General features: G+C 44.5%; 1 protein-coding gene across 1 annotated transcript in view; it reads right to left on the bottom strand.

Annotated features, from left to right (window-relative positions):
- Window positions 1–12,484, bottom strand: part of LOC130367436 (uncharacterized) — a 37,438-nt gene that overhangs the window by 19,856 nt on the left and 5,098 nt on the right. The gene's annotated exons all lie outside the window — the stretch shown is intronic.

Below are 12,484 nucleotides of genomic sequence, written 5' to 3'. Positions count from 1 at the left end.
TCAACCAGAGCAGTAAAAAGGATCACCACCCCACTATACGGCTCAGCTGCGAGAGAACAGTGCCCCCCACTTCCAGTCCACCATCTTCTGGCTTTAACCAGAGAGGCTAGATCTGACAACCTGGTCTCCTGTAAAAAGAAAATGTCGGCTTCAACACGGCCGAGAAAATCAAAGGCTGCGAATCTGGCAGTATCTGACTTCATACTGGCACAGTTAATAGATGCCAGCGTCAATGGGGTGAGTGCCGCCATCCTGGGTGATTGAGTTAGACAGCCTACTACCCCTTACACCTTCTTCCTCTCCTTTCCCCCACCCCCATGTCAGAGGAAGACCCCTTAACCCTTTTAAGGCTCTGGGATAAATCCATCCCAGGATCTTTACCTTTGGAATCCAGAGTTGCCTTCCCCCCTGAGGAAACCACCTCAGGGGTAGAAGGCTCGGCACCTCCCACCCCTCTTCCTCCCCCTCAAGAGGAGGAGGCGAGATAGTAACTTTGAGGGTTCATACCGATTTGAGAGGATGATCATAGAGTAGGAGGCTGGGATGTTCCTTTTCAGGTCTGGGGCTGTAACAGAAGAGGAGGAGAGAACCCCCTTACTTTTTCCTTTTTTCCTCCTTATTTTTCCGGTCACAATTTAGCTTCTGCCCTGCCTCCTCCTCCATTGTTTCGTGGAGCTCAGTCTCAGTCTCACCCAAAACCTCAGATTGCTGATCACCTGAGCCCGTGCCCGAAGAGGGACCCAGAGCTACCCTGGCACCTGGGAATTCTCCTGGACCCTCTCCAACCTGCACTTCTCCTCTCGACTCAGCTGAGATGGTGTCTTGTGCTTATCCCTCATTGGTTTTGGTGCCCCTCCCCCACTGAGGCAACCGACAGGTTCTCCACAGCAGGAGCGGTCGCATTGTAGGAAAAAGAACATGGACACCGGGTGAAAGGGTGACCTAAGTCACCACATAAATTACACCTAATCTGCTTACAGGTGGCTGCCAGGTGATCTACCCCACAACAGAGGGGTGTATATTAGCGTTGCTCGCGAATATTCGCAATGCAAATTTTATTCGCGAATATCGCATATTTACAAATTCGCGAATATTTGCAAATATAGCACTATATATTCGTAATTACGAATATTTGTTTTTTTTTTCCGCAGCACACATCACAGTGGTCATCCCTCTCTGCTTCCAGCTTGTGTGGTGTAAAGAAGGCTATAATACTAGTGTCTGAGACTGGCGTGCGAATTTTTGCATATGTGCAAATTAGCATATGCTAATTTTCACATATGCAAATTTTTGCTTATGCAAATTTTTGCATATGCTAATTTTCGCATATGCAAATTTTCTCATATGAGAATTTTCGCATATGCGAAAATAAAACACAAATAATACGAATATGCAAATTTTGCGAATATATGACGAATATTCGTCCATATATTCGCTAAATATCGCAAATTCGAACATGGCCTATGCCACTCAACACTAGTGCATATCTGCTGAGTGCAGTTTGCACTGAAATGGTTTGAGTCACTACACCTGTGACACAGCTTCGGCTGCCCTTAATAGAAGACCTGAATCCTGTCGCGTCCAAGGAAGGTGGCCGAATGGATGTGGGTGACTGTGTTCCCTGAACGCCTGAGACAGACGGAAAATGTCCAGGCCTCATATCAGATCGTGTATTCGTCTAAATTTGTTCAGGGGACGTCCGTACCTGCCCAGCCAGGTCATGATATTGTAGCATGAAAGTGACTCGCTACGGGTTAATATGGTCACCTTCTTCAGCACGCCTTGGTGGGATACCGCTTTTACAGCGGAATCCCGCCATCTGGGCCTACCACACAGCCATGCATTCACAAGTCCACTTCCCCACAGGTGAACGTCAAAACCTGGTAAGCTACAAACAGGGTGAAGTCTGTCTAGTCAGTCTCAGTCAAGTCAGTCAAGATTAATCTGTGTCAAGTCAGCGTGGTCCTGCATCAAATTATCCAAGTCCACTACAAGTCCCAGCGAGCCCTAAGGTCTCTGAAGTCACTGGTCACCTCTGTGGGCCTAGCTAAACTGTTAAGACTGTTACACCTGTCTACCTCAGTAAAGCTGACGTTGTTCCGTAACTTGTCGTCAGAGTCATTATTTGCCCCGTGCCTAGCCCAGGATTCAATGGTATACCTTCGGGTGGTGAAGAGGTTAAACCACGCCCTGGCATCACAAATACAACGGGTTAATGCCATCTGCCCCTAGGGCAATAATATCTGCCCTCATCACACCTTCACCACAACTTTTGGCATCCTACAAACAGGATATGGATGTGCACCTTATGCAAAATGTACCCTCCCCCCCAGTCTGAACTGTGTCCAGTATTGCAGAGTAAAACGCACTTTTTGCATAAGGTGCACATCCATATCCTGTTCGTAGGATGCCAACTGTAAAGATCCGCCCCTTGTTGCTGGGGGAGCAGAAGTCGGCGCTGCACCGCTGACGCACTTCCGGACGGCGGTCATTTTCCCAATGTCCTGTATAAAAGAAACAGCGCCACTGGACCTCTTCAGTTTGCCGAAAGTCTGTGGAGTGAGCAACATGGCGGAGCAAGCAAACACGAGGTCGGAGAGTCCCAAGATGGTGCTAGCTGCAGCCCGGATGTTTCAGGAATTGGCAGATCATCTGCAGAGCATGTCCATTGGGTTGAAGAGGCCTATCTCAACGTTCCGCTGCCCGAGGATGACGGAGAGTGGTCAGCGACTCCGGCGGGTGGAATGCCTGTATCTTCTAGAGGAGCGTCGCCGGTGAGGCTGTCCCCTCACCCCCGGACCTGGGGATCCTGGGCAGAGATCCACACTGAAGAATCGGCTGTGAGTAAGCCAGCTGAGGCCGCTTTTTCTACCCCTCCTTGCACTCCCAGCCCGAAGTCTATACCCCAGGTCCAGAAGGCCGCGGCACGCCCCCGGTCATTACCACTGCCCCGGTGGCTATTTGGCAATGAGCCTACTCTGATCCAGTACATGAGAGAGCACCTTCTACCCCTGCCAGGGAAGCACCATCACCTAGTTCCGATGACCCAGTCTGAGAGGGCTAAACGAGAGGCCCAGGTGGCCGAAATATTGGAGGAGATGAGGGCACAAAGGAGAAAGGAGTATAGGCCAAAACCACTACCTCATGAAGTGCGCCAAGCACAACAGCAGGACAAAAAAACTCTTGAGGCCCATGCTAGACCATCCCATAGAGGGAGAGCAACCCCTGAAAAGGCGCCGAGCTACAGTCATAAAGTTCGATAAGGTGCAGGGGTTTGGCACACTCATGGACTGTCTTCATGGTGGGACCATCCTAGTGAATCAACGAGCAGTTAAAAGAGACTATCTCCCCATACATTTGCTTTCTCTAGAGAGCTGGGAGATTGTGGAATATATTCCAGTTCAAAGTGTGAGAGGAGAGTGGGTGGCAGCGGTGACCCGTCCGAAGAACCCCACGCAGATTCCCTTCGCATACTTTTCGTTGAACGACTGGGATGGAGATCCCTTCGGTTTACTGTCTCCTAAACCCCAAGAGCCTTGTCCAGACGAAGAGGAAGAAACTTATTTGCCTGAGGTGCCTGTCGCGGCACCTAAGTACCAACGCAAGTCATCTACAGATGTGCCCAGGCCTCCTGTCGCTGAGGAGGTTTGGCCTAAGCACCTGGCACCGACTACCGGGCCTCGGCCTACTCCTACAGAGGAGGATGTTTGGTCCAGCAAGCCCTAAGGTCTCTGAAGTCACTGGTCACCTTCGTGTGCCTAGCTAAACTGTTAAGACTGTTACACCTGTCTACCTCAGTAAAGCTGCCGTTGTTCCGTAACTTGGCGTCGGAATCATTATTTGCCTCATGCCTAGCCCAGAATCCAGTGGTATACCTTCGGGTGGTGAAGAGGTTAAATCACACCCTGGCGTCATGAATACAAGGGGTTAATGCCATCTGCCCCTAGAGCAATAACATCTGCCCTCATCACACCTTCACCACATACTGTTGTATATCTGTATATACTGTCTGTATATATTGTTGTGTGGTGTCCCAATACCGTATTTCATACCGTACCTTGTGGTGAGGTCCCCAAAGTCAGAGTCCCTAGGAACAGTGGGGATCCTCTTCTTTAGTTAACCCCTCTTCACCCCTCAGTTAGCTAAACTTAGTGTAAATAAAAGTGTAAATATGTATATTTAGGATGCCTACCTTGTTAGCGTCGCAGGACCTGCGGGTCATGTGACTTGGTTCACAGAACTCTATGGTTTGCTAAAGGACCTTTGGTGGTTCTAGTCAGGTGATCACCCACAATCCTATGTAACGGTGAGTGACAGCTGACATGGACCAATCTAAAACGGTTCAGCTCCTGCCCATATAAGGGAGCTGCGGCCATTATTCTTTCTCTTTCATCGTGGGCTGCTGATGATGTAGGATCTGCGCAGCTGTCATCGGCAACCACTAGGCCAAAGCCTTGTGGCCTCGGCCATAATCCAAATTGTGAGTTATTACAATTCCTCGAAATCTTCGCAAGATCACTGGACCTAAATCAACCCCTAAATCCAGCGGATCTATGCAATCCAATTCTCCTACTCCAAAGAGAACTTACCAGTCCTGACCAACTGTCAGTCATTGCTGTGCTGTATATAGACTCTGTTATCTGGACTGTTACCGTTACTGCATGTACAGAAAATCTTCAGTAAAGTTTCTACAAGTTTTTCAGTTCAGCACCGGTTGTGGACAATCCGTTATTCTACACTCACCTATCGCTCTTGGGAAGGGTGGCGATAGTCCCAGCATTACCTCAGAGTTTTAACATTCACCCTGGCATCACAAGTGACAAGGGTTAAATTAACTCCTCATATACTACAGCAACACCCCAACTACCCTACACCCTCCGAGGCGTACCACAAAGCCTTTTTGGCATCTGACGAACAGGATTCGGGTGTGTGCCTGCTGCGGTTGCCACTAGTGAAATTGTACTCCCCCCAATATAACAGACTTTATTCATGTACTGTGGCTTATACTCTGGTGTACGGGGCTGTGTGGAGGAAGTGCGCATGTAAAGTAAGGGGGAGGCGAAGAGTATAGTGAAGTTACAAGTTGCATTTTAAAGAGTTAAAGCTAGCGCAGGGCCTTCCTGTGCGCGTGATCCAGAAACCCCGCCCAGCGAAGCCCTCAGTGCTGCCACGGCCATTTTGCTGGAGTCTAGAGCCGGAGACCAAAAAAAGCATATAGTTCAGAGCACAAAAAAGCGCAGAGTGCGACAGTGGGTTGAAAGTTGTAACGAGCCGTAGCAATACAGGACTCAAAGACGCCAGATTGCCAAAGTGAGGTCCTGTATAGATTTACTTCAGCTGCCGATCAACGCACTCAAATTTCAGCTCAACGCGCTCAGGTTTCAAGTCACAGCTCTCAAGTTTGAAATCTACGCACTCAAGTTCCAGATTAGAGAACAACTGCGGATCACCTTGGGACCTAGGAATCCAAGATTTATTTAAAGGGCCAGCATACCTAATACCAAGATGTCAAAGCCTGCAGCGCCATTGTCTCCACCTGAGCAACAGTAGGGTGATGCTCCAGTGACCCCACCAATAGGGTCTCCACCATGAGTCAGAATGGTGCTGCTGCCCTCACCAACGCTGCCTACCCTACAAAGACGGGGTCTTCCTGTGAATCCAGCAAGGCCTTCGTCACGGCAGAACAGGATCCATCTAGACCACCTCCAGCTTCTCCCTACATGCTGGGAGCCCCTGTTGCTGCATCTGTCTTCTTGGGGAATCCTGTGCTTCCCTCCTACAACGGTGACCCTTTCACATTAAGAGACTTTAAAGAAAAGATCTACAGCCTCTTCGGGTTCTATGCCCTTCCTCCTCTTCAGCAGGTACAGTTGCTCCTGGGACAGCTCCAGGGACCTGCCTTAGAGAAGCTCTGCACCTGGCCAGTAACTGACAAAGCCACAGTTGGACAGATCTTCAAGGGACTCTCTCAAGTGTTTGAATCCCATTCCCCCTCTGAGGTACGCCTCAGACTATATGAGCGACGTCAGAAACCAGGTGAAACTCTCAGAGCGTATGCGGTAGCTTTGTAGAATGCATTAGAGGCAGTGCAGAAGCTGGATGGCATCACGCCCGATCAGAGTGCTGATGGACCGATTCATAGACGGGGCACATAATAAATGGGACAAGGCCCAACTTAGGATGTTGGCCGTGCAAAATCCCGACATGGCCTTTCCAGTTTTCAAGAAACTCCTAGTCAGTAGGAGATTCGTAAGTTTTGTGCCCGGCTGATTGTGGTAAAGCCGTATTTCCCATAGACTCCTAGTGTAGGTGGACTGCAGATCCTTACATGTCCGTTTGTGTATATATCTATTTATAAGACTTTCTTGCTAAAAATGGCACTTATCAGGTGTATGCACCTGAACCTTGTTGGAGAGTTAATAAATGTGTAAACTTGTATAATAAAAATGTATATGGTTCTTGTGCACAGAAAAAATAGCCTTGTGTCTGTGTACATAAAAAATAGGTAAAGGTTGTACACGGAAAATGCCTGCTAGATGCACGTGTACACTAAAAACAAAAAAAAAAAACGTAAATAATTCTTGTATGCACGTACATACAAATGTATAAAAATACTTAAAAGGTGTTTTAGTAGTTGCTAAATAGGTGACTCTCCTGGCCCCTCCGAGGGTAGCATTCCAGTCGCCAATCGCTAGCACCTGTCTCAGAAAAAAATAACCATAGTAAACTACCCTTAAGGTATCAAGACTGACTACTAAGCAGTACTTGCACACATAGTACCTCAAATAGCTCACTTAAATGTACTTGTCTCAGTCTTCTTCAATACACAAAGTAAAATAAAAATATGTCTCACACTCAAGAAACACTTTAGGAATTGTAGCCTATCAATATTCAATTCCTGCCACTGTTAGGTACACTAATCTTTCTTCTCTTTATTACGTGTGTGAGATGCTCTACCTGGCCAGTAGGTGCTCTTGCAAGCTAAAATTAAACACGTATTTCTAAAGGTAACCAGCGTAAGGTTATTCTGTTGTGTTCTAGGGGTAAGTAGCGTGTAGCCGATAGACCCTAGAAGCTAAACTTATTGGTAGATAGTCTCAGGCAAGCCAATAAAACTTTGTGTACTAACAGGTGACTCATCCTGGCAAAACAAAAGAAAACATGGTGAGATTTCAAAAATGTTTAGTCAGCTTGAAGCAAAATGTATAGGGAGCTGCATAAATGTCTAGTTAGCCTCATAAATGTATAAAGAGCTATAAAAATGTCTAAAGAGCTAGAAACGAAATGTTAGATAGCTTCATAATTGTCTAGTGAGCGTCATAATGTCTAGATAGCTTCATAAATGTTAGATAGCTTCATAATGTCTAGATAGCTTCATAATGTCTAGATTGCTTCATAATGTCTAGTAAGCTTCATAATTGTCTAGTCAGAATGCTAGTCGGAGGAGTAAAAAGAAAAATGTCTAGAAAATTTAAAGGTGTCTAATGTTTACTTAGATTTTGTCAGGATGTGTATTTTGGTTAGTAATCCTGTCCTAGTCCCTCTGCCTTAGGGGACAGGCGTTGGGGTCGACTTGCTTTAAGTAAGGGGGTTTGTGGTGTCCCGGTACCGTATTTCATACCGTACCTTGTGGTGAGATCCCCAAAGTCAGAGACCCTAGGAACACTGGGGTCCTCTTCTTTAGTTAACCCCTTGTCACCCCTCAGTTAGCTAAAATTTGTGTAAATAAAAGTGTAAATATGTATATTTAGGATGCCTACCTTGTTAGCGTCGCAGGACCTGCGGGTCATGTGACTTGTTTGGCATCATGCTGGAAGTTGTAGTTTTGCAACAGCTGGAGGTCCACAATGTGGAGACCACAGTTTTAATATTGTATAGCTAAATACACTTACCAATCAGGAGTCTGGGAAAGCTGGGTGATGACTCATTAATATCCTCCTTATTTCACAAAAACTTTCCCAGATTCCTGCTTGAGAATTCTGCATAGGCACAAAGCCATGGCTAACCTGCCTCTATTACGTGTTACCCAGAAAATATACCCTACCCCGAAAATAGGCCCTAGCTGGATTGTCGGGGTAGGCTGCAATTTAAGCCCTACCCCGAAAATAAGACCTAGACCAGTGGTCTCCAACCTGCGGACCACCAGATGTTGCAAATGTTTGCAACATCTGGAAGTCCTCAGGTTGAAGACCACTGACCTAGACAATGCCCGGGCTGCAAATATTAAAATACAAACTTTAACTTACCTTCGTCCTCCGTTCCCCAGTTGCTAAGGAACCGGCCTCACTGTCCTCCGCTGTCATCGCTGAGGTCCTGGGGATGGGAACGTCACAGTGCCTTCAGCCTATCACTGGCCGCAGCGATGTCCCGCCTCGGCCAATGATAGGCTGAGCCCACTGTTATGTAAGAAGCCGGCCGGTACAGCGCAGCGGCTGATAATTATTTGGCAGTGGGGAGAGGAGCTGCGCTCACGGGTGACAAACGATTAGTCCCCCGATGTGGGGTGCAGCGCTGGGCTGATAAACCGGCGTGGGGGGAGGGACGTTGGGGGGCAGAGCTGCACCCATCACATGATGATAATGGGGGGGGTGTAAATACCGTGGAACCGCCATGTTGTTCAATGTACATATATATATATAATATTGCATAACTAAAACAGTTTTTTTCCTTCAGGAGACTATGAAAGTTGGGTGAAAACACATATCCTCCACATGGGTTCTCACCCAACTTTCCTAGATTCCTGCTTAAGAATTTTGCATATATTAGTGTGTACATAACACAGTTTTCCATTAAAATCATGTTGGTCGTTTAAAAAAATCCTGGGAGAGATGACGGGATAGCAATTACTTATCATATGACTTCACCCATTGTGTGACGTGCGGCATCCTGGCTCCTAACTTTTTGTTAGCTCCTAGATTCCTAACAAATTTGTCAAGCCCTGGTATATACTGTTTGTATGTGTGTATATACTGTTTTTGTAATGTGTTTTTATATACTGTATGTGTGTGTATGGTGTATGTCAGGGGGCCCAAAAGCAGCCGAATGGTACATGCCTCTTTTTAACCTCTTGTGGATGAAGGGAGAACCTTTACGCTCCCTTTCTATAACGCGGTGTCACGTCATAGCGGGTCGGGCCCGGCCTTTAACAACAGCCGGGATCTTTGGCTAATATCACGCATCACCGATCACGGTGACGCGCGCTATTAACCCTTTAGATGTCTAAAGTGAAAGCTTCCCGGCAGTTCAGTCAGGCTGATCAGAACCACTGCGGTGAAAGAGGGTCCCTTACCTGCCTCCTCGTTGTCCGATCACCTAATGACTGCTCCGTGCCTGAGATCCAGGCAGAAGTAGTCAAGCGGCGATAACACTGATCAATGCTATGCTATGGCAAAGCAGAGATCATTGTAGGAAATCAGTGTGTGCAGTGTTATAGTCTCCTATGGGGGCTATAACACTGCAAAAAAAAAAGTGAAAAAAAAAGTTAATAAAGATCATTTAACCCCTTTCCTAATAAAAGTTTGAATTAAAAAAAAAGTGTAAATAAAAATAAACATATGTGGTATAACTGCATGCATAAATGTCCGAACTATAAAAATGTATTGTTATTTAAACCGCACGGTTAATGGCGCACGCACAAAAAAATTCAAAAGTTCAAAATAGCATATTTTTATAATTTTTTTTATACCATAAAAAAATTCATGAAAAGCTATCAAAAAGTCATATCAAAACAAAAATGGTACCCATAAAAACTTCAGATCATGGCGCAAAAAATGAGCCCTCATACCGCCCTGTACGCAGAAAAAAAAGTCATAGGGGTCAGAAAAGGACAATTTTAAACGTATACATTTTTGTGCTTGTAGTTATGAGTAAGACATAATCAAACCTATATAAGTAGGGTATCATTTTAATCATATGGACCTACAGAATAAAGATAAGGTGTCATTTTTACCAAAAAATGTACTGTGTAGAAACGAAAGCCCCAAAAATTTACACAGTTTTGTCTTCTCTTCAATTTTGTAGCACAATGATTTTTTGTTTGTTTAACCGTAGATTTTTGGGTAAAATGACTGGTGTCATTACAAAGTAGAATTAGTGGCGCAAAAAAAAGCCATCATATGGGTCTGTATGTGCAAAACTGAAATGTTATGATTTTTAACCTCTTAACGACCACGGGCGTAAATGTACGTCCTAGTTTGGCGGTACTTCGAGCACCAGGACGTACATTTACATCCTGTGTATGACCGCGAGCATCGGAACGGTGCTTGCGTCATACATGGCAGGTAGCCGGGGACCCGCCTGTAATGGCCGACATCCGCAATTGCGCCCTCAGAACCCCTCAGATGCCGTGATCAATACAGATCACGGCATCTGCGGCAGTGCAGTACTTTAAATAGACGTTCGGATAGCCCTCAGCGCTGTTGCGGCGATCCAATCATCAAGCAGGGGGGCTGGAGGTCCCATCACCTGGCTCCGGCCATCTCCCGGGGTCTTCTGCTCTTGTCTGAGATCGAGGTGACTAGAGCAGAAGATCACTGATAATACTGATCGGTGCTATGTCTTATACATTGCACTGAACAGTATTAGCAATCAAATGATTGTTATAGATAGTCCCCTATGGGGACATAAAAAGTGTAAAAGAAAAGTTGAAAAATGTAAAAATTAAAAGTAAAAAAAAGTAAAAAATCCCCTCCCCCAATAAAAATGAAAATTGTCAGTTTTTCCCATTTTACCCCCAAAAAGCAAAAAATTTTTTAATAAACATATTTGGTATCGCCGCATGCGTAAATGTCCGATCTATAAAAATATAATGTTAATGATCCCGTATGGCAAACGGCATAAATGAAAAGTTAAAAATGTCAAAAAATGCTGCTTTTTTGTCACATTTTATTCCCCAAAAAATTTATAAAAATTATCTAAAAGTTTTATATATGCAACTTTATCAATAAAAAGTACAGATGGCGGCATAAAAAATTAGCCCTCATACTGGCCTATATTCGGAAAAATTTAAATGTCATACGTAGACAAAATAGGGCAATTTTAGATTTTGTACAAAAAGTTTTAGATTTTTTTTAAAGCGGTACAAAAATATAAAAGTATTTAGCCATAGGTATAATTTTAATCGTATTGACCCACAGAATAAAGAACACGTGTCATTTCTACCATAAAGTGTACAGTGTGAAAACGAAACCCTCCAAAATGTGCAAAATTTAGGTTTTCATTTAAATTTCCTCCCTAAAAAAATTGTTTTTTGGATTTGCCGTAAATTTTTATGGTAAAATGAGAGGATTCATTATAAAGTACAATTGGTCATGCAAAAAAACAAGCCCTCATATGGGTCTGTAGATGGAAATAAAATAGAGTTATGGATTTTAGAAGGCGAGGAGGAAAAAACAAAACTGCAAAAATAAAATTGGCCTTGTCCTTAAGGTGAAAATGGGCTTGGTCCTTAAGGGGTTAAAAAGTGAGGAGGAAAAAACGAACGTGCAAAAACGGAAAAAACCTCCGTCCCCAAGGGGTTAATGTCCAGTTCTCTGGTTGAAAGCCCCATAAACCACCGGCCAACAATATATACCATAAAATGACTTGAATTCTCCTTAGGTGACCCTACCAGTATTATACAGGGCTTAAGAGCTCCTAGACAGCATTATACTGTACATGTGTTTTGATGCTTATTGTATTGCCGGTTTGTAGACAACCTGTTTGAGAAAAGTTCAGCAAGCCTGCTGAGATATCCTTTTGAAAAGTTTGCTCAACTCTAATTATACTGTACTTCCATTCTTTTTTTTTTTTTTTGCTTGTGCTTATATTGTGCTGTGTAGCTAGTTAGAAATATATCAATAATTATGGACACATTTATCAACTATTATTTATCATTACTAATAATAGGGCAACCAAATGAAATAAGTTGGTGTGTACAATTTCAAACAATAGAGGGCAACCATGTGCAATAGATCCCAGGCACATACATATTTAATTGAGACAACCATATGTAGAGAGATATTGTGTGGTAGCACAGATCATGAATATGATTTAATCCTACAGCGTATAGTTTAGCTGTATCATCACACACTGTTATCTGGGCTCTAAAGATGACCATACACATTAGATTTCAACAGGATCGCTGTATGAAGACCTCCTACACACACCAATCTTCTTTTTAAATAACACTCTCTTTGTCTCTCCTTCTATCTCTCACTCTTTGTCTTTCTCTCTCTTTCTATTTGCCTTATTTTCTGTCTATCTACTTCTCGCTCTCTCTCCCACTCTGTCTCTTTTTTTTCTCCCACCCCCTCTCTCTCTCTCTCTCTCTTACACACACACACACACACACACACACACACACACACACACACACACTTACCTTCTGTCTCTTTCTCCTCTTTCTCCCTCTCACACTCTCTCTCTGTCTCTCTTTCTTTTTCTCTCCGTAATTCGCTCTTTCATTCTCTCTCTATTGACATTGATATTCTGTCTATGCTCATGG

This window comes from Hyla sarda, chromosome 4 (genome assembly GCF_029499605.1).
Source record: "Hyla sarda isolate aHylSar1 chromosome 4, aHylSar1.hap1, whole genome shotgun sequence".
NCBI classification, from domain to species: Eukaryota; Metazoa; Chordata; class Amphibia; order Anura; family Hylidae; genus Hyla; species Hyla sarda.
This window is presented reverse-complemented; position numbering and strand designations above follow the sequence as displayed.